This window comes from Parasteatoda tepidariorum, chromosome 1, assembly GCF_982258835.1.
Source record: "Parasteatoda tepidariorum strain Cologne lab strain chromosome 1, Ptep-v5.0, whole genome shotgun sequence".
Classification (NCBI taxonomy): domain Eukaryota; kingdom Metazoa; phylum Arthropoda; class Arachnida; order Araneae; family Theridiidae; genus Parasteatoda; species Parasteatoda tepidariorum.
In genome coordinates, this window is record NC_141755.1 from 137,454,256 (window position 1) to 137,480,402 (window position 26,147).

Here is a 26,147-nt window from a genome sequence, read left to right on the forward strand (position 1 = left end):
ACTAAATTCTTTTTATCAGTTAACCTTGTAATATATTTACATTAAATTAAATACTTTTAAATGTTTAAAATTAAAAACTGATTACCCAGGGGGAGGGGAAACACAATCAGAAAATCAGAATCAATTTATAAGAAAAGAACAGATAATTAGAAATAAATATTAAAAAAAGGAAAAATTCATGTTTTTTTTATCACATTACATAATGCAAAAGTCCATTTAAACATACATTTTAACATTAAAAAATTTTAACTTTCATAGAATTAAATTTTTAAAAAAATAAATATTCTACTTAATAAAATAAATGCAAGTTAAATTCTTTTATCAATGGAAAGTTTGTAGGGATAAAAATGATTAAAATTAAAGCTAAACCCTTTCAGTGCAAAATAAGATTCAACATTTAGTAAGGAATATACTCCAACTTTAAAACATTAATTTTAAATAAATTATAAGAGCAGGGACTGGAAGAGAGAAGCAAAAGAAAACATTAATTTTGATCTTCAGAATCTATTTTTCAATTATTAGTAAATAGTATCAATTTAATCTACGGATTTATCAACTTAATTTCAATAACCAGGGCTGATTGTGCTCCGGAAAAAATCCGGATTTTTCGCTAACAGTGATCCGGAATTTTCCAGAGATCGAAGGTCCAGATGTTTCAAAAAATCATTGATCACAGAAGTTTCCGGAAATCAAATTTTCAAAGGTGGAACTTAAAAACACAGTTTATTTTGTTTGTAAGGGAGAGCCAGATACATTTTTTATTAGTAAATAGTTATAATCATAAACTCAAGAAAAAAAGACATATTTGTAAATTTTAATTACTTCTGCAGGTCATCATAGATATGTGTAAAATTTTAAATATATTTTAAGTAAACCAAGAAATATTGAGAAAAAGGAAACAAACTTTGTTTAAATTTTTTTCTAGTTTTTCAATGTTAACTTTTTTCTTTTTTTAAAAAAAAACTCAGGAAATTTTCTGGAATTTTAACTTGGGCTCACAATTACCCCTGAATAACTTACGGAGCTACCTATGATTTTAACTTGTAATTATACTATTTTAGAATAATTAGACACAGTACAAACCTTAAAAAATTAAACTTTTTAAAGTTTTTATTTAAGAGTTTTTATCCTTTGTTCGATGTCTTATCCCACAGTTTTGAATTACCTCTACTTGTTTAGTTTTTTTGTTGCATTTTTGATACAAAGTTTTTAAGAGTAAACTTTTTCTAAATTAAGCTGAAGATATGTTAATTTTAATGATAACAGTATTATAATAATATTTTATTTTTTGGAAAATTAAAATATTTTTTAGAATGTCAGGCATTGTTAATCTTTCATAGTATAAATATTAAATTAAATAAATATGAAAGATTTACATACAATTTCTTTTGACTACAAATTGCATAATTTTTTTTTTTTTTTTGCATTTATAATATTTTATAATTTTTTTTTATAACATGCAACTGACTTAACTATCTTTAATTACAAATTCTAGCTAAAAAAAAATATTAAGTTAAATTTAGAATTTGGAAATTTACTTTTCAAACTAAGTTTTTATTATGTTTCAATTTGAATGACTTACAAAAATTGAAAAATAACCTTGTTAAGTCATTGAAAAGACACTGTATTAGTGTAATATTTATTTAACTTACAACATTACCTGTGTCCTTTTACATTGGGTTAGTTCTCTGCCTTGGAGGTTTTGGAACTTGCTCTTAGGTATTCTAGCAATACAATTCAAAAACAGAATGTTTTTTATTGTACAGTCATGAAAAAATAATTTTCTAATTTTATAGAAAAACTCATACATCCAATAAAGTTTCAATTAATTCACAACATGTCCTATATAAGATAACAATAAAGTATTATCTTTGATAAAATGCATCTCAATGTGGATATATAATTTTCTAATTCTTATTCTGTTTGGATCAAATCATCTAAACTTAGAATATAATTTTTTTTAAATATCTTACAACCAGCTCATAATTTAATTAAGAAATAGTTAGCCTGAGAAATATTTGTCAATATCACAGAAAATTTGATATTTTTTAATCTTTTTTAAAGCTTATTAATCCTTTTTTAATTAAAACAACTGTTTTATCCAAATGAAATCAGATTTATTTTATGGGTCTCAGTTTTTATTCTTATCCTTGATTGAATGTCTTTTCTTTTTTCTTTGAAAAGGCTTGCAGCAAAAATATTGCAAAGTGTTAGTTTTTTCTAAATATCTTAAAACAATGTTATATATTCAACTAAAAAAATAGTCTAAGGAATATTGACGCTATCTTGTATAATGTATTTTATTACTTTGTTACACTTATTAAAAATAAAACTTTCTTAATTGAGACAAATATTTTACTTTGGAGTACAATGTAACCTATTAAGTTGATCAGCCCATTAGGTATACCAAGACTATAATTAACACCACTCTTGCATCACCTCTTAAAATACTGACCATTTCTCAAACTAGGCCATCAAATTGGTACATTACAAATGGTCAACTTGCATGATTTTTGCTGTAAAATCTATTTTATTGATTTTTGTTTTATCCTTGACTGGCTTGTCATTTTAATTTCATTTTTATAATGTTTACAGTGAAAATATTGCAGAAAATATAGAGAGAAACTTTTTAAATTAACTACTTGCATGCAGGATATACCTTAATGTCTTTCTTTTTTACTTATTTTATACCAAATGATCAAGTCAGAGTGGTTTTATACAGTAAGACTCTACATTATTGTTTTTTACTCATTCAATTGTATTCTGTGAAAGAATTTTATGTTCAATGACTAGGTGGGACAAAGTTAAACATTAAATTTTGTGCATTTAATTTGTTCTTGGGGAGAAAAAGACAAAATGCAGAATGTTTGCAGAAATTTTATTTTTTGCTTTGTTTTATTTTAGGAGCAATCCATCTTTCAACAAAGAAGTTTATGTTGACTTTATGCATGCATAGATAAAAACATTATCTTTTCTGGCTTACCTAGTTAGAATATATCAAGTGAGTAGATCAATGACTAATATATTAAGAATCATTCTCTACTTTTTTTTAATAAATATTTTTTATAAAGTCAGGCTAATGAAAATAAAAATGGAGTATATTCATATATGAAGCAAGGTAAAAGAAAGGCTTGATATGATTGATGATATATTTGGTTAATCCCTCCACTCGTATTTCCTTGCTTACTTGTTTATTAGTTCACAATGAAGGAGGAAATTAATTTTTTTTAGAACTATTTTGACTATTGGAATTTTTTCTGATTATTAAATTTATTTTATTATGTTGTGAATGGAAAATAATTTCTGAGCATTTTATTTTAATTTTTACTACTGTGATTTAACTGTATCATTAATACAGGAACCTCCAATTATAAAATCACTGAATTGTAAAATTGGCTGCTTTTTACTATTATTTCAGTTAGAACGGAATCATTTTAATATCAAACTATGTAAAAACCATCTTCTAATAAAATTATTATCGTTATGTAAAGACAAAATTTTGTATGACTTTTGTTTAAAACAGTGAAAAACTTTGCTTTTTTTGTTTGAATGATTAGAATTTTCTATATTCTCAAGTTTTGAATAAATATAAATAATAAATTGTTGTCTATGAACAAAGTTACTGGTGTTGATTGTATTTTGTGTTGAAATTGAAGGGCAAAAGTTTAAAAAATTAGGTAAAAGGGAGTCTAAGGGAATCCAAAAGAAAACTGTTTATGGGCTAAGAAAAATTGTAAAATGCCTATCATTCAATGTCATGGATCCTCAATCATTCAATAAAGTGAATCTAACTTCAATGGATTTAAGAAGAACTCTTGATTTCTTAAAATAAACTATACTGAAAAGAAAAGGATATTTAATGTTTTAGAAACTCTGATATGTTTTCAAACTATGGTGAATCTTTAATTTGAAATTTTGCTTATCAAATATAATATTTTAAAATCCTCCTGCAAGTTAAAAAATGTTGCTCATGTTCATGTCAAATGTAGGTTTTGCAAAAATAAAACATAAATGTAGTAATCAATTTAGTTTTTAATCAATTTAATTTAGTTTAAAATTAAACTTTGAAATGACTTTTTCCTACATTTTGGTTTTTAAAATTTGCTGCTTTTTAAAATCAAGTGTTCTAAAAATGGATGTGATTTTAATAGGCAGCATGCTCTGTATTTATGTTTATCTGAGTAATATTATCCTAAATTAATTTCAAATTATCCTAAATTAATTTCAAATTTATTTAAATTAAGATAATAATTTAACCCAGCTGTGATTTTAATTTGATTTTTTTTTGTAGAATATTGTGAATGAATATTCCTCACAGTTTGCTAAAGGAATGATAGGATTGTTGTGTCTATGTCCGCAAGAAGTGGCCCACTTGCACAAAGTATTGCTTGTAGCAGCCCGTCATATTTTAGCCACAGAGCTAAGAGATAGTAAATGCTTTTTTTATTACTTAAATATGTCTTGTTTTTTTCCTTTATCCTGAAACATGTTTTTTTCTCTCTTTATTTTTAAATAAATGACTCATTTTTTTTAAAAAATTTTTTTAACTTTAGATACCATTTGAAAAATATTGTTTGAAATGTTCTCTATGTGTACTAGTTCTCCTTATTTTTTGAGAAATTCTTTAATTTTTGTACCATTTTCAGAATTGTGCATATCTCACTAATTATATCTAAAAATTAATGACTCTAAGAAAAGAAAATTTAATAAAGATGTAATAGCAGGATTTTTTTAAAAAAGAATAGCAAAATTATATTTTAAAACAGTCTTTCTCAGTCTTAAATAATTTATAATTTAAATACTATTATTTTAAAAATAAACTGTGTTATTATATATCTATTATTTGATAAGATAGAGTAAAATACTTTTCATAACTATGAACGAACAATTAAAAAAAGTTCAACAAAATTTACATCTTCAATGTCTCTAATATGTCCAGTGTTACCCAGTCAAATTTTATTTAAGATCATTCAAAGCATTGCTCTTGGCCTGCTTGTGTGATTTTAATATAAATGTGGCATTGTGTTCATGATAATCAAATGTGAAAATGAAATCACTAGTTTTTCTCTCTTTTTGTTTCTCTGAACTGATTTTCTTTCCTTTTCTCACTGCCATGTTTAAATGTGTGATTTCTATGGTAGTCATCAGCATCATTATTAGATTAGAAACCGAACTGGAAAATATAAAAAAAAAAATCTATTTTTATTACTATAAAAGTCCCTAAAATTCCTTATGTGTAAAATATTTAGTACATTATGCAAAAATTATCATGAAATTTATAATATTTCATGAAATCTACTGGAATTTTTCCTATGCTGATGGGTAAAAAACTAATTTTTTGATGATATACATTCAAATTTAAAATAAATGTTGTGATTGTCCAATTTTGTATTACATATTGCATTGTTTAATTTTATTGAATGATTTCAGAATACAAAATGTTCCGTGTGTGATGGTTGCATCTTTCGAAGGTTTTCTTTATATCTATGAACTGAACGTTGAAATGGGAGGAGATCGTATTTAAATAAAACAGCACAGGTAGAAAATATTTGCTTCTTAAAAATGATAATAATAAACATGAATTGTGTATTATTCTCTTCAGAGTTTGGAATTTTTTGGCTGGTAAAACTTCCCATAAAAACTGTGGTTGGTTAGATTTAAAAACATCAAAATTATCTCAAAATTTTTTTGTTCATTGTTAGACTTTTTTTATATATATATATTCGTCATTGAACAATCTACCCAATTTTGGGTTTACGACTACTGCTAATGTTCAACTCCGCAGCCTTGTAATGTTGAAATAATCCAGAAGACAATGAAACTCCTGTATCAGTACTCCCAGAGGTATGATTTGTTATCGGAACATGGAGGACTTTGTGACTCGACAGATTTAACGTGCATCAGTCACCATTTACTACACCAGGAGTCTTCGGACGGCGCAGATCGAACCCACGAACTCTTAGTGCTCCAGTGCCCTACCAACCAGGCTATCCCAGCCTCATAGTTAGACTTTGTAAAAGTTAAGCATTACATAATTATTGAGTAGCAATAAACTGTAACTCAAAATTAACTATGCATTATTTAAATTATCATTAAATGCTGATCAAAGTGTTTAAAAATAGTTAGTTTTTTCCTTTCTCATTTAGTTAGTCTAAAAACTAGACATTGCAAGGTAGTTTTGTGTTAAACAACTAAGACAATGGCGTTTCATCAAGCTGTAATTTCTGGAGTTTTCTTTTTTAAGATATATTTAGAAGAAATAGCTGCTTTTACAAATGACTCAAAACTGTTATGAGATTTAAGGATAAAGTTATTAGGGGTCTGTCTAGGTTTTTTTGAGAGGTACCTATTTTGTGAAAATTTAGGCATAATTTGTGAAAATTAAAAGTTACATCAAAAAATCAACACAAAAATATGGTAAAATAAGAAATTATTTTCAAAAATTGTCACTACAAATAAAAATCATTTATGATTAGTAAATTTTTGTCCATGTACAGTAGAGCGCCGATTATCCGAACTGCTCGGGACCGAATGCGGTTCGGATAATGAAAAGTTCGGATAGTTGGAAAGTTGTTTAAAATCTAGTTTAAATAATTATTATTTATGCACTAGCTTCCCTTCACACTTTTTCTAGGCTTAGGACTGGCAGTACTATCTAAAATAGCTCTGGCGTGTTTAAAACTTTTTTTTTTTTTAATTTTTAAATATTTGTTTGTATTACTTTTTCTTCAATTTGAATTATTTTTATCATATTTCTGCTTTTTTATAATTTTTTTGTCAATTACTGATTTTTACCACATTTTTCTTCATTTTCCATTGCAAAAGTATCCAGCAAAAACTTTTGTTTCAAAGAAGATGCTCTTTTTGTGCAGCCATATCCTTTATTCTTTTTAAATTAATCAACTGAACTGGATCAACATCATTTTGACATTCTAACCAATTCATTGCAATATCTAATAAATTGCATGCTGCTATATGAGAAAGTCCACTATCTTGAACTTGATCACCTACTTCTTCCTCTTAGTCTGTGGAGTTTTGATTTTTATTCAAAATTTCAACAACAATTTCATCATCAATTAAAATTTTAAATCCTGAGTCATTTTCATTGTCTCGACACCAGTCTTCTATTTCTTCTGCTGTATAACCTGGCACCTTTTCACCCAAAAGATATTTCATTCAGAAACTTCAGTTTCGTTTGTTTTTCTGTTAAGAATTTTATTCCAAGATTTAAGATTCCAAGCACTGTTATTACTAATCATTAACCATAAGTGACAACTACCCATCATCCCTCAATTGTAGAACTTCAGCACTTGTCTATTCATAAACACCTTCTTCGTTCCAACCATTGTAGATTGTCAAAATGAAGCTTGCATTCTTTTAAGATAATTTTCAATTGAAGAGGGCTAAAGGGGTATGTAGGTTAAACTGCTGAAAAAGGCTGTAAATTAAATATGGTCTTCAGATGTAGTGGATATTTTTCATTCTTCTAAATTTAGAAAAATTGTCGATAAGTTAAAAAGTATTCTAAACTTTAAAAAAAAAGGCGAATTCGGACGTAGCTCAGATAATTGGACGTTTGGATAATAAGGGTTCGGATAATTGGCGTCTTACTGTAGTAAAAAATAATTTCGCTATTGTTAAATTTCGGGCTTAAAATTGTTTCCAAATTTAAAAATCCATTGTTCACAGTTAAATTTCAACTTGCATTTAACAGTGCTAGAAATAAGTTATTTTCATTATGAGAAATTTTTCGACTAGGTCATACAAAAAAAAGTTTCACAGAGAAAAAAACGTTTCATACAAAAATAAAGATCTGTTAGAATAAATTTACAATAATGTTGAAGATAATATTCAAATGTTTATAATGATGTTTGAATTTTGTCTTCCTTTAAAGTTTATAGAGAGAGAATCTCATTGCTTCATTTTAAAAAATTCTAGGATTTATAGTTTCTTTATGGGGATACAGAAACAAAATTTTAAGAGGTGGAGAATCTTTGAACTTACTTATTTTAAAGTATTTTGTTAAATTTCCGTTTTTTCAAAAGTTGGTTTTGTGAAGGTACCGCTAAACGGTAGTAAATTTACCCTGGACAGACTACTGGTTATTCTTTGAGTTTATGCAATTCATTTTCTATATACTCATGCATTTTAAAACTTATTTAAATAATCTTAAAATTTCAGGATTTCAATTGGTCTGTTGAGCAATTATTTTTAATCAAATGTGAGTGAAAAGTAAAGTTAGATATTCATTTATTTAGTTTTTAAAATTTTTTGAGTGCAATAAATGTTTTTGATGTTTAATCTATGACAATTCTAATGCTCATTCATACTAGTTGTTAAAGATTAAATTTTTTGTTATAAAACTGAATGCAACGTGTTCATTATTTTATTTTATAATATGTTTAATTGTTTAGATTAATAAATGGCCATTATTTTATACTTTATTTTAAATCAGTTTTACTTGTAAAACCAGTTTGTACTCGTTATGAACATTGGTTAATATGTTAAGCATAGGTATAGTTTGTCTATGATATGAACTCTGCCCACCACAAAGTCTGTGGCCATCTGCTGCTATGGAACCAAGAATAGCGCATTTCAGGGAGGGTAGCTTCTCTTCATTATAGGGCAAAGAAAAGGATTCCCTTTCTTTCGTCGACTCGAGGCAAAAGCTGTTCTAAACAACGACCCCACTTGAAACAGTTATACTTCGTTACCCCATATAGATGGCAGCACTTTTTAAAAATTTTTACTCATTTAATGTTTTTCTGTTTTATTTTTTCAGGATTTTCCAAAAGGGGTCAGCATTTGACTTATTTCTAGAGTTTTCTTAATGATTTGGCCATTTATATATTTTTTATATGTGGGAGTCTCTTTATTAGATTTTAGTCTGTGTGCTTTTAAATCATACGATGTGAACTTTTAAATTGGGACTGTTTGTCATTAATTTTTCTTTGCATTTACATTTCAATTTTTTTAATTGCTTTTTCTTATTTAATTTTCCGTTATGAGGCCTTGGGGACGCAGTCAGTTTTTGATTTCACCACTGACAACTGAAAGGCTCCTGTGTGTTGGCCGGCAGTGTGTCCCCTGATGAAGTACTGTCCTGTCAGAATTGTATTTCTGACTTTATAAATTAAAATAAAACAAATTTGGATTCAGTTGCTTTTCGATTTTAATTCATTATTTTAATTATTACTTACTTATTTTGTCTTTTTCTGAATTTGTCAATTAGTTTTATTCTTTGATTAGACCTCATTACCATAGTCACCTCCACAGGCCCAGACAAATGGTTAGGGGAATTCTTACTTTAGACAAACTATATAAAGCAATGTTTTTGCGGTTAATATAAGATGGTGGCTTTTAAATGTTTAAGTGTTTAATATTTTGGTGTGACGCATGATAGAGTCGCACTATCTTATTTAATTTATGAGCTGAGGCATTCATTGATGTCTTGTGGCCAAAATGAGGCAGGAGTGCAGTCATTCATTAATGTTAATTTTTTTAACAAAATTTTCTAAAAATTTTAAATTTTTTATTTATTTTTACTTAACATATATTTTTGGAATAATTTCTAACATGGATAGATGGTTGGATAGTTGAATAAAGACCTATGTGATTTAAACCAAACAGTTTTTTTTTTTGAACTATTTTATATAGTTAAATTTTATCTTCTTCATATAAATTCATTCAGTTTAATTGTAACAAAATAAAAAAAAAAGGATATTTTCTTCCAATTTTGAACTTAATTTCTAATGGGAATCTGTATTATTTCAAATAAACATAGAAAAAGTTTTAAACAAAAATATCTATCTAAACATTGTTGGCATTTCAGCCCGGAAGAAACATACAGGGTATCTGCTCACCTGGAAAATCATGAAAATTCATGAATTTCGGTATTGAACCAAATTTTTCATGATTTTAGTTATATTTTCAAAGAAATCATGGGAAGTCATGGATTTAGTTTGCTGAAAAATCTAATTTTTTTAATTGAATTCCTCCCCCTCTGCCAATTTCATGGTGTTCCAAATATCTAAATTTCTAACAAAATCCCCAGTCACAGTCATATTTTATTAAAGTATAAAATGTTTTTATTGTGTTCTTTAAAAATTATGGTTTTCTATCAAAAAATAAAAGAACATCATTTCTAGAGCGAATTATCTTTTATACTTCTGTGATTTCAGAAATTTTGTTTTTATTTATTTATTTATTTTATAAATTTAAAATTCTAGCTAAAGCAAGCCAGTCAATGGTGAATTTTTTTATTCCGAAATGAGAACAGAAAAATCAGGAATATCTTTCCTTTCAGGTGAACAAGAAAAGTCTCTTTAGAATATAATTTTGCAGGAGAAAGAGAAAAAAAATTATTTTATTTTTATTTTTTTCAGCTATTTTATTGCTTCAACTTTTTCTTTACTCTGTTTTTTAAATTTAAAATCTGTAAATATGAAGATGCAGAGTATAACAGTTTTGGTTATACCTATCATTTCAATTAATGTTATTACAATGCTTTTTTAAATTTATGGTTGTTTTTATCAAAGAAAATAGTAACTTCATTAAGTCATGAAAATTTCTTGGAATTAGTCATGGATTTGAAAATCTAAAATGTAGCAGATACGCTGAACATATTTCTTCCTGAACAGTGGAAGAAACTGAATAAAACAAAAAAAAAGAGGGCGAACTGGAAAAGAATTAAAAATGACAAATACAATTGTTTAACAATAGGTATTATATAACTCGTATGTAAGCAAATTAAATTCAGTATAGTTACAAAAAGTTTGTCACATTAACTTAAAAAAAAAAAAGAAGAATTATTTGTTAGTTTTAAAGAGAATTTTAAATTCTATTTATCATATTATTCAGGAGTTGGTTTGGGTAATCATACTTAACATTATTTGATAATGAAAATTATTATGCTATTTGTAATTAATTGTGTGAATTCAATATATGATTTTAGTGGTATCAATGTTTAATATGTGATTTGTTTATTTAGTGGTATTGATAAATTGATTATGTTCTTTTAAGTAATGTAAAATAAAGTTGTCCATAAACTATTGAAAACATAACCTAAATTCTTTTATATAAAATATTAATAAATATCACTTATTTTAATTTTTTAAGAAATTCATAATTTTTTTCTTCTTGTTTTCACTTATTTGAGAATGACATTAAATAGCTCTAAAATTAATGTTATTATTTAAACTAGATTGCTATTTTAAACTGTTTAGATATCTGATATTTCTTTTTGAAAAAGGGTTTATTCCACTTGAGTTGAAAATTTAAGAAATTGGAAATTTAAATTTAATTTGTAAGAAATTGGAATTGGATTATTTAAATTTAGCTTAGATTGATTGAGTTGATATTTAATTAACCAATTTTTTAATTACAGGCTTTAAAAAATTTCACAACAAAAGATGTTGGGGACTTTTTGGAAATCTTTAGTCAACAACAAAACTGTCCCCTATTGATTTTTTTTTTAAATGATTGAAATTTTTAATTCTTTACCTCTCAAGTAAAATACATAACAAACATCTCATATTTTAACATTTATAACTCAGTTTGCAAATTCAGGTTGCTCAGTTTATTAATCTTAAGATTTATTTTTTGAAACCTATTAATATCTGTTTGTTAACCTTATTTATGACTTTAATTTGGAATTTTTTAATTATTTTCATAAATAAACTGAAGTCAGTCTTGAAAGAAAATCAGTAGGTAAAATTAAATTAATATCTCTTTTCAATTTGTTTTTAATATTAAAATTTATGTATTTCCTTAAAAATGTAAAAAATTTTTGCTGTTAAGGAAAAATAAAAGTTACATTTTAATGTAAACATTGGTAATTTTTATAATTACTGTGAAATGATCAAGTAATGATGTAGCTCATTAATGAAAGAATGAGATGGAACTTCAACGCTTACCTGCTTAAACAAAATTTGTACTATTAGTGTATCTAAAGCGTTTTTTGATGCTGACCCAAGTTAAATTGAGATTATTATTTAAAAAAAAATTATGGAGATAGAACAAAAAATAAATAATGATGAAGTGAAAAAATAAATAGAGATATGTATAACTTAGAAAAAAATTTTTGTTTATTATTTAGTGGTTGATGTGAAAAGATGTACAAGGTTAGCTGTTATTTTTATCTTGTTTGCTGTAAAAAATAAATTAATATAATGAATGAAAAAAATCTTTATAATTAATTTAATATATAAGTCCTTATTATAGAAAGGTACATTCTGAAGTCAGTGAACTATAAATGTCTGAAAATTCTTCTAGATTGTGTTCATTTATCAAAAAAATAAGTTCTGTCTTGAAATATTTTTAGAGTGGGCACTCATGGTGACCACTTATTCTTCAAACCTAATGTGTCGACGACCGATATCGATTGGTCACCGACTCCCGTGGAATTAACTTTTTATATCTTTTCATTTAATACTCAATTTTTGTAAGCGTTTTTTTGCTTGGATTAAGCTATATATATATTTTTTTAAAAATCCTTACATGCTCGAAGAATAACAAAATGTTTATGATTTTAGGTTAGAAGGACCACTTAGACCTACTACAAAGAATTCAAGTCGTGCTTTGTCCAAATTTGAACCTCATTCAACGAGTCATCCTGTTGAGTCTGTGGAAAAAGAGCCATCTATCTCAAGTAATTCCTTCTTATTGTTGATGTTTTCTTCTGAGCTTTTTCAACCCAATTCTTTGGTTCCATCTTTATTTGATTCATTTCTTTTTAAAAATAGAAAATTTAAGCATATTGAATCTTTAAACGTTTTTCTTCTGCTTTTAAAAACTATGTAAGTGGTTAAATATGATTTAATTTCAATTAATCACATATTATTGTATAATACAGTCAAACCTCGCTATAGTGAACCTTCAAGGGGCCGAAATTTCAGTTCACTATAACTGGGAGTTGATTATATCCATACTGCAAACAATTTTAATTAATTTTTCCAAACTGCTCCCTTTTATTACACATTATTTAAATAAATGACCAATGAAAAGAAATACAAAAATGATTAAAGAACAATATGTAGTAACAAAAAATGTGTTCACTTATATTTTTTATTACTCATCGTCGTGCGTGCAAAAGATTTAGGGAGGAAAAACTGAGATAAAAGAAGCAAATAAGAAAAAATGCTTCTGGCTACATTTCACTCAATAAGAGGTCTTAAAAATTGGTATATGTATTTTATGTAGGAATTTCGAAATTACCAACAAATGAAGGAAAAAATCACTCAAGGGCAGAAAAAAGTTCAGAATATCCAATTTCCTCTCATCTTTTGGTTCGCTATATCCACAAAAAATGATATTATATGTGTATGGCAAGGCACGTGAGCGAGCATTTCGTTCACAATGTCCGGGAGTTCAGCAGAGTTTAACTGTATTTTATTAATTCAGGGTGATGTATTTTTTTTTAGTGTGACTTAGTTGTTAAAAAGTTAATCTTTTATTTTATTGATTAATAAGTTCTTCCTTTATTTTTCATTTTCCAAATATTATATTTTTTTCATTTATTCATTTATTTTGTTTAACTCAAAGCATTACTTTTTGGTTATTTATACTATTTGATTTAGCTTAATAAATATGGAATAACTTTAGCCATCTATGGATTATTTATATGTTTGTTAGTTTCTTTTTTGAATGGTTTGATATTTGTTGTTAAAAATGTTTTTTGTCTTCAGTTATGTTCTTTTTAAATAAGTATCACTTGAATAAGTTTAACAATTTTTTTTATGTTTTATTTCACTCTTAAAAAAATACTTTCTACCAACCCAATAATAATAACATGGTGCATTTTTAAAAAGTGCTTAAAGGTGCCTTTTTTCTTTTTTTAAAAGCCCTGAAAGATGCTATTTTCATTGAGTGTTTTTAAAAAGTGTGTAATTTTCCATTTTCGAAAATCAGATTTTTTTCTCTACCATGTTGATTTTCGACACATAGTATGCAAAAGCGTGCTTTACACATTGTTCTATTCAGCATTTCCACAATTCATCCAACCACAGGCTACTTCGGCGCATCATTGGTCTATAGAGTATGAAAGCGCCAATCTTTTTGCATGTTTAGTGAAAATACTTGTGAGTTAGCAAGCACGTCCACTGAGCTGGGATAAGTGAGATTCTTGCACTCTCATGTGCAAATCATGATTTAAATCAAATGATTTTTTTTTTTAAAAATCATTGATTTAAATCAACAGATTTTTTATATATACATTGATTTGAAAAGTTAAAAAACAGTGTTTAAAATTATTGATACTTTTATTATTTTCTTTTCTTAGTTTTAAAATTTATTTTAAATGAAGTGCTGCATTAATTAATTTTAGTTAACGAAATTACTTTCATTCTTGGTGTGTGATAAATTCCAACACATTAGAAATTACATTTTTAAAAATATTTTAATGCTTGAAATTGAAAGTACAGATTAAAGAAAACATTCAGGGCTGTCTTAATATGGACTTGCATAGCTGTAGAAAGTTATTAATAAACATGAATTTTTTTCACAAAAAAAAAAATACAAATAATGTTAATTTAAATTCTACCTTATGATTGAAAAAGCATGGAGGTAAAATCTTCATTATATTTTATTGGTGGAAAATGTATATTTCTAAAGCTTGAGGTTATATTAAAAAAAAAATACCCTAATTTGCCAAAAATGGAATAAAAATGCTGATTGATTCAGATATTTTTTTCTGATACAGTGTCATTCTTCCCCTTTAAACTCTACTTAAAGCAGTAGGGTTATTAACTGGTAACAGTGTGCATGTTTACAGTGTACATCTTTGACATTATCAGAAAGAAATTTTCTGAAGAAAAAAAATTCCAATGAGTACATAGATAGATTTTTTAATTTTTTTTTTTTTTTGTAGCTTAACTTATCTATTTTGATTTGGAATTAAGAATTAATATTTTGCTATAAAAATTTATAGATTAAATATTTGTTTATTTTTTGATGAATGACTACATTTATAAACACAGTCTGTTACATTTATTTTGTCATTTTAAAAATCAAAAGAAAGAAAATCACAATTTTAAATTAAAATTATGGTTTGCTAATTGAAACTTTGGTTTAATAGTTTAAGTATTCTTTAAATTCTCTATTTCATCTAGTCTTTAAATTTCAATCTTGCATTTGTTTCGAAATGGTTGCTATGCTATGTATTATAATGAAAAATTGTTTTAGGTAGTTAAATCTTCTAAAATATTTTTATAATATAGTTTAATATTACTTTCATATTGATTAAACATTTATAAAGTTTTTTTTAATTATAAATCCAAGTTCTTACAATATATTTGACTAAAAATCAAAAAAATTCGATTTAAATAAAAAAAAATCTGATTTTTTTTTTTTTTTTTTTCAAAGAAAAAAAATCAAAAAAATTACAAACCCTGCTCGTGTGCAACTCTGCTGCATTTTGCAAGATATTCTCAATTTCAAGCTTCATTTTCCACCCTCTGATATCGAGCTGAAAAATCTCTCCAGTATTTTATAATGGCTGATATAATCAAGAAAAGAGTTCTTTGTCAGAAACTTGTTATTTTATCATGATCATGTAAAGTCTTTGAAAATTATTTTGCATTTTGTTAATGTATATAGTGCTTAAAAATATTTTTTAATTGCTTAAAAAGTACTTATTTTTTGTTGAAAGATTTGACTATACACCCTGAATAAGATTTTAAATTAATTGTTCTGGTTTATTTCCACAGATATCAAGTCCAGTCCTGTCCATAATCTGAAACTGGGCTATACCTGGCCTGAAGTTGAACTGAATCCTCCTTACCTTGGTCTGACATTGAGTGAAAAATAAATTGAATTCTAACATTACATCCTAATTTGGGTGTAAGTAACGGAAACCACTTGTGTACTGTTGATGTTCCTGTTAGATATGAAATATCTTTTTGTGATACGGAACAGACATTCTCATCTGTTGCATGAAATATGTATATTTTTCATCAGATATCATATATGTATCAGCTCATCATTTGTGTACAAAAATGGAAAACATATGTAATCATATAAAAATTTCAAGGCTGTGAAAAGTTTTCATTGACAATGTAATAGTTGAAAAAAAATTATTTGAAAAAAAAATTAGCCTTATTGAAAAAAGTATCTTGATTTTGTACAATGGACCTAAAATTTTATTTATTATTAGGTGAAAAAGTTTTTTTAATTTTTTATTTAGGTGAAAAAGCTTGGTTAAAATAGGAACGCACAACATGCGGTCCGCCAACTGTTGTTGTGCAGCCCGCAGGAGCTGAATGCATAAAAAATTTCCTTTTAATTTAGTTTTTTTTTAAATTTTATTTAGTTAAAATATTTCATTCAAATTTATATTACTCTATAAAATATGTATATTTTTAGCACTTTCATTCTGTAAGAATTTATATCTCTCCTATATATATTAGTAAATAAACTAATTATTGAGAAAAATCGAAAAAGCTTTTTTAAAAAAAAGTATTGGTTGTTTTAGTTTTAAATAAATTCAAATAATTAAAAGTATTTAATTTTCTGAAGTATGTTATTAAGTTTTCTGACAAAAATATTTAATGCTTAGAACATTAATGTTTTTATAAAAATTATCATATTTGCCGCAGACATGACTAAATATGTATGCGGCCCTTTGTTTATCTACCTGCTGTGCAAGTGGCCCTTCACTTAAAAAGCTTGCGCACCCCTAGTTTAAAATTTTAATTTTTTTTTTCAAAGCAAAAGTATGTTACAAATTTTAGTTTTTAAGTTTAAAAATTTAAGATTTAGAAAGAAAATTACTTTTTTTGAAAAGTTATGTATGAAATTTATTATTCAGGTCACCTGGAATCTGAATTAGAAATAATTGTTTTTCAGGTTTAACTGTATTTTCAATTTTCAACTATAGGTATTTTCCATCTATAGGTTAGATTACTATACAGATTCCAGATATTTAAGTATATATTACAGAAAGTTTAAGTATAATATTTTCACATTGGACTCTTCTTACTTATTTCCTAACTTCCTAAACTTTAATGTAATGAAAGAAAATGCTGTATTGAGTATTTATTTTTCTTAACCGCTTCCCTCTATTTGGAATAGTGAATTTGTAATGAAACTGGGAAGAAGTTCTTCAATAGCAGGTGTTTATGGTCATATAAAAAGAATCATTATGCATAACGTTGTTACCTAGCCTAATTATTACCATAAATACTCAGAATAATAAGTTTAAAATATGTTAAGTAAAACTTGCCTCCATCGAATTTTTTAAATGTTTAATATCGATATTTTCGTCATATGGTCGCCAATTGGCAACTTTTCTCGGAATTGTTCCCATCCTTCTCCCAAAAGTGGCGTAATAAAGTCAGGTGACAAAGAGGGAACCAAATGCTAATTCCCGGTAAATGAACAATACATATGCAGTAAAAAAAAAACTTTAAATAAATATGTAAATAATTTAAATAGTTACATTTTAAGCAAAATAGTTTCACATGCTTTTTTATTTTTTTTCATGATTTGGGTTGATCAGTATTTTCTAATCTCATGCTCGACTGCTACTGTACACAGAGATGATTGTGCTCCGGAAAAAATCTGGATTTTTCGCTAACCGCGATCCAGAAATTTCCGGAAATCCAAAGTCCAGAAGTTTCAAGAAATTATTGATCACATTTATATATTAAAATATTTTTTATTTAAAAATATTAGAACTAGAATTTATGTTTGACTTCTCTTCCATTTGAAACTATTTTTTCTGGTAGAATACTAAATGTGATTAGAAATAAAAATAAACTTATGCATAATTATTAATTTAAATTATGCTGCATGTAATTTATTTAGAATTTCATGTTGTGAAAATATCAATGGTTTAAATTTAAAAAAGACGGTAATTGTTTGAAACGTGTCATTAATGATTTTACTCAAGAAATGTTCAGGACTTTTCAGTTGGGATCACAATCACCCCTGTGTACATTTGTTAACTTAAAAACTAATATTTGTATTATGATTTGAAGAGAAATTTTTTAAAAAATTGAAAAATTTTTTAATGTATGTTTTTGAGCTTAAAAAAGAGCTTAACTTTAGGCTCATTCTAAAAGACCTAAATATTTTTGGAGAGTATGTAACTACAGCGAAAACTTCTTATGCTCTCAAAATTTTGAATATCGAAAAAAATTGTTTTTCATGATACACTCTTATGTCTATGTTTTTTTCTTTTTTAATTGAGAGTTGTAATAATTGCAGATTGTTTTCATTCACTGTATTCTCTGTCACCCAATGCTTAGACTATAAGCCATTTGTTCTTTCATTACTTATTTGGTTGTTTGTTTTTTCTGATTATTTAATTATTATTTAAGGTCTGGGATTTTATATTCAGAACACAGATATTTTGGATGAACTTAAAATATTAACAACTGAGCATAGTATGCAATGATAGAAGGGAAATTTATTTTAATGTCAAATAACGATAAAATTTATGACTATTTTTTTTAATAACAAAATAAATTATATCTACAGCCCCTGGACAAATTATTAGACACACTGTGAGATTCTATGTAAAATCTTAATTATCAGGTGATAGACTATACAGTGTGTCTAATAATTTGGCTAGGTATGATATATTGTTAAACTATATCATGCAAAATTATATTCTTTAGGATCAAAATATGAGTTGGTTTTAGTTGTTTAAAATGCTTCTGTTTTTTGTTTAGTTAGTAGTCTCAGATGCCCAGAATCTATAAAATTGTAATTTCTATTAAAAAAAATTTTTTTTTTCTTCATAAATGTGTTATATTTTTGTAGTTGTGGTGGTTGTTCACATTTTCAATAAATCTGAATCTCTTGAATCTCAATTCTTATTAATAATTGAACTTTTTAAAACAGATTGCAATGCTTTCTTTTCAATAATGTGTTGTCTCTAACCCAAGTTGCAAAATGAAATCTCTTCAAAATTAATTGTTATTTTTATAGGCTCATATTTCATTTTCAATTGACTATTTCATCAAAGCAACATTTATCATTGGTTGAAATTCAACAGGGTTCCCACGGTCCTCAGAAACTTAATTTTTTTTTTTAAAATGAGGGTCTTTAAATGTACTTAATTTTGGTGCAAGGCTTTTAAAAGTCCTTAATTTTTCAGTATCACTATACATGGGTGCCACTTTCAGTCCCAGGGACTGAAATCAGTCTTGAGAAAAATCAATAAAAATCAAATTCTATCAATTAAAAAAAAATTTCTTTTTTTTTTCATTAGAAATTTTGTAATTTTTTTTTTTGTCGAAATAAAAAAATATTGTATCTTAATGATAACATATGATATGGTATTGATGTCAGGACTTTAATTTATCTTCTTTTTGTCAGCTTCACTAAATCTCATTCTTTCAAGTCTTGACAAATAGGATTGCCTGAACTTTATCTACTTGTATAATTAAATTTTGTACTATTAATGAATCTAAGTCTGCTCTAATTTGCTTCCTCCACCATAACCTATCGTCATGCTGGTCAAAGTTAAATCAAGATTATTTTTTTAAAAAAGAAAGAAATTATAGTGCTAGAGCAAAAAATAAGTAATGGTGAAGTGAAAAACAGGGATATGAATGGTTTCAGGTTGTTAAGAAATATGCAAGGTTGGCTGTTATTTTCGTTTTGTTTGTTAAAAAAACATAAAATAAAAAATTAGAAAAAATAATCAAATTATTGATTTAATAGGCTAATAACAAGGAAAGGTAAATTTTGGTGTCAGTGTGCTATAAATTTCTAAAAGTTTGGTAAACAATGCTAGACAGTATTATTTGGTCAAAAAATGAGTTCAGTCTTGAAATTTTTTAGAGTGGCACCCCTGCACTATAGTCAGAGATGATTGTGCTCCGGAAAACATCTGGATTTTTCGCTAACCAGGACTTCGCTATATCTGTTCCGCAAACAGTTTTAACTAATGGTTCCTAAATCCTCCCTTTTATGACACATCATTTAAATAAATGATCAATAAAATGAAATAAAAAAATGACTGAAAAATAATACGTAGTAACAAAAATGTGTTAACTTTTATTTCTTATTACTCTTCGTCTTACGTGCAAATTTTTTTTTAATAATTTCTAGCTGATGAGCAATCCTCAGCATCAAAAAGGGAAACACTTCCTGACTCTCCGATAATTTTTCCTGAATTTATGTTATTCCGCTTTTTTTAAACCTGTCTATCCAGCCATTCAAACACATAAAAGTAGTCTCACAAAATCACTTAGCGAATTCATCGGCTTTAACTTGAAGCCTTTGTCCAGATACTAGAAGATGGCGGCTTCATTGAATGCTGAACGAATTCAATAATGAAGCAAACAAAAAAAAATGCTTATCGCTACATTTCATGCTGTAAATAGTTTTAAAAATCGGTATATGTATTTATTTTGAAGCAGAAATTTCAAAATATGAAGAAAATAAATCAGTCGAAGACAGAAAAAAGTTTATAATATCCAACTATCTCTCTTTTTTTGTTTCACTATATCTACAAAAAATAACATTATGTGTGTGTAGCAAGGCACGGGAGCGAACATTTTGTTCACTATATTCGGGAGTTCACTATAAACCGTGTTCACTATAGCGGGGTTTGACTATATATCGAAACTAATGATCTCAGATTCCTTAGTATTTTGCATATTTTTATTAATATATACGATTTGCCTTTTGCAAAATAAATCTTAATTAACAAAGATTAATTTTCAAAATTTTTCTTTTATATGATTGTTTTTCAATTTTAAGTTTCTGACACCTTTTTTTATGATCTACTTCTATTAGAGGAAAAACATTATATGAAAATTTTTTTTTATATATATTTTAACTTAGAAGCATGTGTAGATCTGAAATATGTCATTAAAAAATACACAATTTTCGAATATATCTTTACAAACAAAAAAAAAAACAAATTATACAGCGAAAAGGTTCTGCTTTTTATTTATATTTCAAATAAATTTACTGTATCAAAAATTAGTAATTTTTCCTCACCAATTTATATGGATTATTATATGAAATATTTCAATTATTATTTGTATTAATTTTCATTAATTAATTACATGAATTGTTATTTTTATAATTAATTATTCAATGAATAATTCAAAAGTAAATAATTCAAGCCACTTGGTAGAGCGATTGAAATCCATGCATATTTTATGTTGGAACTGTTTTTTTTTCGATGCTATCTATTTTTATTTGCAAAGGTGCTAATGTGATTAGAATATATGATTTCTTTTTCAATTTGTTTTATCTGATTGTGTTGCTATTCTGTTTATTCCCTGATTATTTTTTTTTTCAATTTTGTAAAACATTTTGTGCCCAAATAAAGGATGAAATTTTTAACTACATCTTGCATTTTAATTTTTTTTGCTTTTCATCACTTTTTTTCAGCTTTTTTACTATTGAATCTTGCATCAAAAATCCGCTTGAACTGAGAAAAAAAATTTTTTATCAAAATTGTCAAATTATAATGTATATATAAGAATTTTTTTAAAAAAATATCTGTGAATGATAATGAGCCACTTTTGTAATGTAGATAGAATATAAAAATGAAGCAATGTAAGTTCCATCAAAAGGTCCATGAAGGCAAATTTCTCGCAATAGTTCGTCTAGGGTTTTTCCTTGTCTTCTGGTTTGGGTTCAAAGTTACAAGTCTACGGAGTTGAACTTTAGTAGTAGTAAACCCAAAATTGGGTTAACTGTTCAACGACGGTTATAAAGTAACTTATACTAAAGGATCTCTGAGAAAGCTGGAAACGGTTCTGCAATAGAAACTATTTTGAATTAATAAATGTACAGTGCCCAAAATAAAAAAACCCAAATAACTTTTGATAATCGGATTTTCACGCTCTAGGACTCAATGGTTCGAGGAGGTGACTTCAAATTTGCTAATTAATTAGTGCACACAATATTTTAAGATGCGAAATCAGATGCAAAAACGTATTTTTACTCAATAATAGTCTTTTTTTTTTTCTTCAGATACGGATTTCAGACAAAAGACACGGCGTTAGCGACAATCTCGTACAAATTCTGCCAATAGTTTGGTCAGGACAGCTGTTCAAAGTTTGGACCCCTTAATGTTAATTTTATTTTCTGGGTATTTCGCCATAATTCAAATTCTTTTTAAACTGACGAATCACGCACACAAATGTAAAATTCATTTTATCAATCAAAGATAATTCCATGCGAAGAATAACTTTTATTCTATATTTTTTATTTAAGACTGGTCAAGAAAATTTTGTTTTAAAATTAATAAATTTTTTTAATTAGTTAAAAAAAAATCAAATTTTTTTTTAAACTAACTGACAAATGTTTTGCACACAAATGTAAAATTCATTATATCAATCAAAGATAATTCCATGCGAAAAATAATTTTTAATTAGCCTTTAAAAATTTTCTTCCGCAGCCATGTATGGACCATAGACCCCTACTTAGGGTCCGAGTTTGAAAATTATACCTTGATATTAAAGGGAGCTAGGGGGTCTCGAAATTTGAACCTTACTCGCGCCATTTTATATTTTTATTCTTTTTTTTTTATTATTCCATTACGCTTTCTTTGCTGGATTTCATACACAGAAAACACCCCATGCATGCTAAAATATTCAAAATGTTACAAAAGAAGTCGAAAAAGAGCAAATAAATTGATTTTCCTGGATTTTTCCAGCTATTTCACATTTTCCTAATAAAAAAAATTATTTCCTACATGCAGGACCCACCAGAATATCGACAAACACATTAAAAAAATAATATTAATTAAAATAAACAGAAAAAAAGAACATTTTTTGAAAATTTGTCCGTCCCTGGGATTCGAACCCCCTCCAGCAGCGGGCAACTGCTCCTGGTCAGTAAACAAAATTTATTTTGGCAGATTGTGGGCCCACTAATTGGTATATAAAAAAATCCTTCGGTAAAATTGTTCGATACATTAAATTCTAATTTTGGGCGGAGTTTTAAATGTATAGGTTAATATTATAGGGAGTTACGAGGTGTGATGTGTGCGTGCCTCCTGATATGACTTCTGTCCCTTTTTCAGCCATTATTCGCTCTTTAACAAAGAAAAATATTTCTTTTGACATATTTGACACTTTATTCGCATTAAAATATTGAAAAGAAGTTAAAAAAATAATATAAATTAAAATAAATAAATAAATAAAAATTATCTGAAATTTATCCGATTATTAGCTTTTATTCGCTATTTCCCCAAGAAAAAAGAGTTTTTTTTTATATACAGAACACTTGATTCACGTTAAAATATCAAAAAATATATTTAAAATAATAATATAAAGATAAGAAAAAATATGAATGTCGACCCGCGCAGGGTTTCGAACCCATGGCCCCCGGGACAACAAATCTAACTTGCCACACAGCTTTACCAACTGTGCCATGATTCATATGCCTGTCCCGAAAATATTTAGCTTAAAACACCTCCTCCCGGTTAGTAAACAAAACTTATTTTGGCAGATTGTGGGCCCACTAATCGGTATATAAAAACATTCTTCAGTACAATTGTTCGATACATTAAATTCTAATTTTGGGCGGAGTTTGAAATGTATAGATTAATATTATAGGGAGTTACGGGGTGTGATGTGTGCGAGCCTCCTGATACGACTTTTGTCCCTTTTTCAGTCATTATTCACTCTTTAACAAAGAAAAATATTTCTTTTCACATATAAAAGACTTTATTCGCATTAAAGAACACATAATGGAATATTAATAAACATATAATAGATAAAAAAAAATGGCGGGGTGGGGTTCGAATTTCGAAGCCGTCTAACTCCCTTGAATATTAAGTTATAATTTTCAAACTCGAACCTTAAGTAGGGGTCTATGGTCCAAACATATCTGCTGCAGGAAATTTTTATAGATGAATTAGGGGGAGCAGGGGGCCCCTCAAAGTTCTATTGGATAGCTGACAGAAAGAGGACTTTTGAAGAGAAATTGTGTCCGGCTTCTCGTGTTCTAGTGGTATAGTGGTCAGGACACGGGACAAGTAACTGACGGCAGGATCGAGGGGGCGCAGGTTCGAATCCCAGCGTCATCATTTTTTCAAAAAATTTCTTTTTTTTTCTTCCGATAATTTTGTATTATATTATTTTTTCAATGTGTTTTTCCATATTTAAGAGGGTCCTACATATAGGAAAAAATTTTTTTAATTTGAGAAAATGGCGAATAATGGGTAAAAACTGGAAAAATCCAGTAAAATTGGTTTATTTCCATTGTTTTGAATTATTTTTACAATATATTCGACAGTTTCTAATGCGTAAGGTGTTCTAAAAGTAAAATTGTGCATCTTCCTTTGTTAAAGAACGCATAATGGAATATTAATAAACATATAATAAATAAAAAAAAATGGCGGGGAGGGGTTCGAATTTCGAAGTCGTCTAACTCCCTTGAATATTAAGTTGTAATTTTCAAACTCGAACCTTAAGTAGGGGTCTATGGTCCAAACATATCTGGAGCAGGAAATTTTTATAGATGAATTAGGGGGAGCAGGGGGCCCCTCAAAGTTCTATTGGATAGCTGACAGAAAGAGGACTTTTGAAGAGAAATTGTGTCCGGCTTCTCGTGTTCTGGTGGTATTGTGGTCAGGACACGGGACAAGTAACTGACGGCTGGGGCGAGGGGGCGCAGGTTCGAATCCCAGCGTTATCATTTTTTCAAAAAATTTCTTTTTTTTTCTTCCGATAATTTTGTATTATATTATTTTTTCAATGTGTTTTTCCATATTTAAAAGGGTCCTACATATAGGAAAAAAATTTTTTAATTTGAGAAAATGGCGAAAAATGGGTAAAAACTGGAAAAATCCAGGAAAATTGGTTTATTTCCATTGTTTTAAATTATTTTTACAATATATTCGACAGTTTCTTAAGCGTAAGGTGTTCTAAGAGTAAAATTGTGCATGTTTCATTGTTAAAGAACGCATAATGGAATATTAATAAACATATAATAAATAAAAAAAAATCGCGGGGTGGAGTTCGAATTTCGAAGTCGTCTAACTCCCTTGAATATTAAGTTATAATTTTCAAGCTCGAACTTTAAGTAGGGGTCTATGGTCCAAACATATCTGGTGCAGGAAATTTTTATAGATGAATTAGGGGGAGCAGGGGGCCCCTCAAAGTTCTATTGGATAGCTGACAGAAAGAGGACTTTTGAAGAGAAATTGTGTTCGGCTTCTAGTGTTCTAGTGGTATTGTGGTCAGGACACAGGACAAGTAACTGACGGCTGGGGCGAGGGGGCGCAGGTTCGAATCCCAGCGTTATCATTTTTTCACAAAATTTCTTTTTTTTTCTTCCGATAATTTTGTATTATATTATTTTTTCAATGTGTTTTTCCATATTTAAGAGGGTCCTACATATAGGAAATAATTTTTTTAACTTGAGAAAATGGCGAATAATGGGTAAAAACTGGAAAAATCCAGGAAAATTGGTTTATTTCCATTGTTTTAAATTATTTTTACAATATATTCGACAGTTTCTAATGCGTAAGGTGTACTAAGAGTAAAATTGTGCATCTTCCTTTGTTAAAGAACGCATAATGGAATATTAATAAACATATAATAAATAAAAAAAATGGAGGGGTGGGGTTCGAATTTCGAAGCCGTCTAACTCCCTTGAATATTAGGTTATAATTTTTAAACTCTAACCTTAAGTAGGGGTCTATGGTCCAAACATATCTGCTGCAGGAAATTTTTATAGATGAATTAGGGGGAGCAGGGGGCCCCTCAAAGTTCTATTGGATAGCTGACAGAAAGAGGACTTTTGAAGAGAAATTGTGTCCGGCTTCTCGTGTTCTGGTGGTATTGTGGTCAGGACACGGGACAAGTAACTGACGGCTGGGGCGAGGGGGCGCAGGTTCGAATCCCAGCGTTATCATTTTTTCAAAAAATTTCTTTTTTTTTCTTCCGATAATTTTGTATTATATTATTTTTTCAATGTGTTTTTCCATATTTAAAAGGGTCCTACATATAGGAAATAAATTTTTTAATTTGAGAAAATGGCGAAAAATGGGTAAAAACTGGAAAAATCCAGGAAAATTGGTTTATTTCCATTGTTTTAAATTATTTTTACAATATATTCGACAGTTTCTTAAGCGTAAGGTGTTCTAAGAGTAAAATTGTGCATGTTTCATTGTTAAAGAACGCATAATGGAATATTAATAAACATATAATAAATTTAAAAAAAAT

The 26,147-nt window shown here is 27.4% G+C and overlaps 1 protein-coding gene across 24 annotated transcripts in view; it reads left to right on the plus strand.

Moving 5' to 3' along the window:
* The window catches only part of LOC147817073 (transcription-associated protein 1-like), an 89,041-nt gene that overhangs the window by 10,527 nt on the left and 52,367 nt on the right, over positions 1-26,147 (plus strand). For 3 of the 24 annotated variants that reach the window (XM_087154421.1, XM_087154427.1, XM_087154425.1), the window contains 4 exons: positions 4,292-4,430; positions 5,431-5,538; positions 12,534-12,649; positions 15,705-21,311. The exons of 17 other annotated variants lie outside the window; for them this stretch is intronic. The gene's annotated coding sequence lies outside the window, so the exon portion shown is untranslated. Of the gene's footprint in view, positions 1-2,904; positions 3,002-4,291; positions 4,431-5,430; positions 5,539-8,181; positions 8,222-12,533; positions 12,650-15,704; positions 21,312-26,147 lie in introns of those variants that run through there. 4 more of the 24 variants (XM_087154418.1, XM_087154420.1, XM_087154430.1 and 1 more) reach the window with 3 other exon arrangements.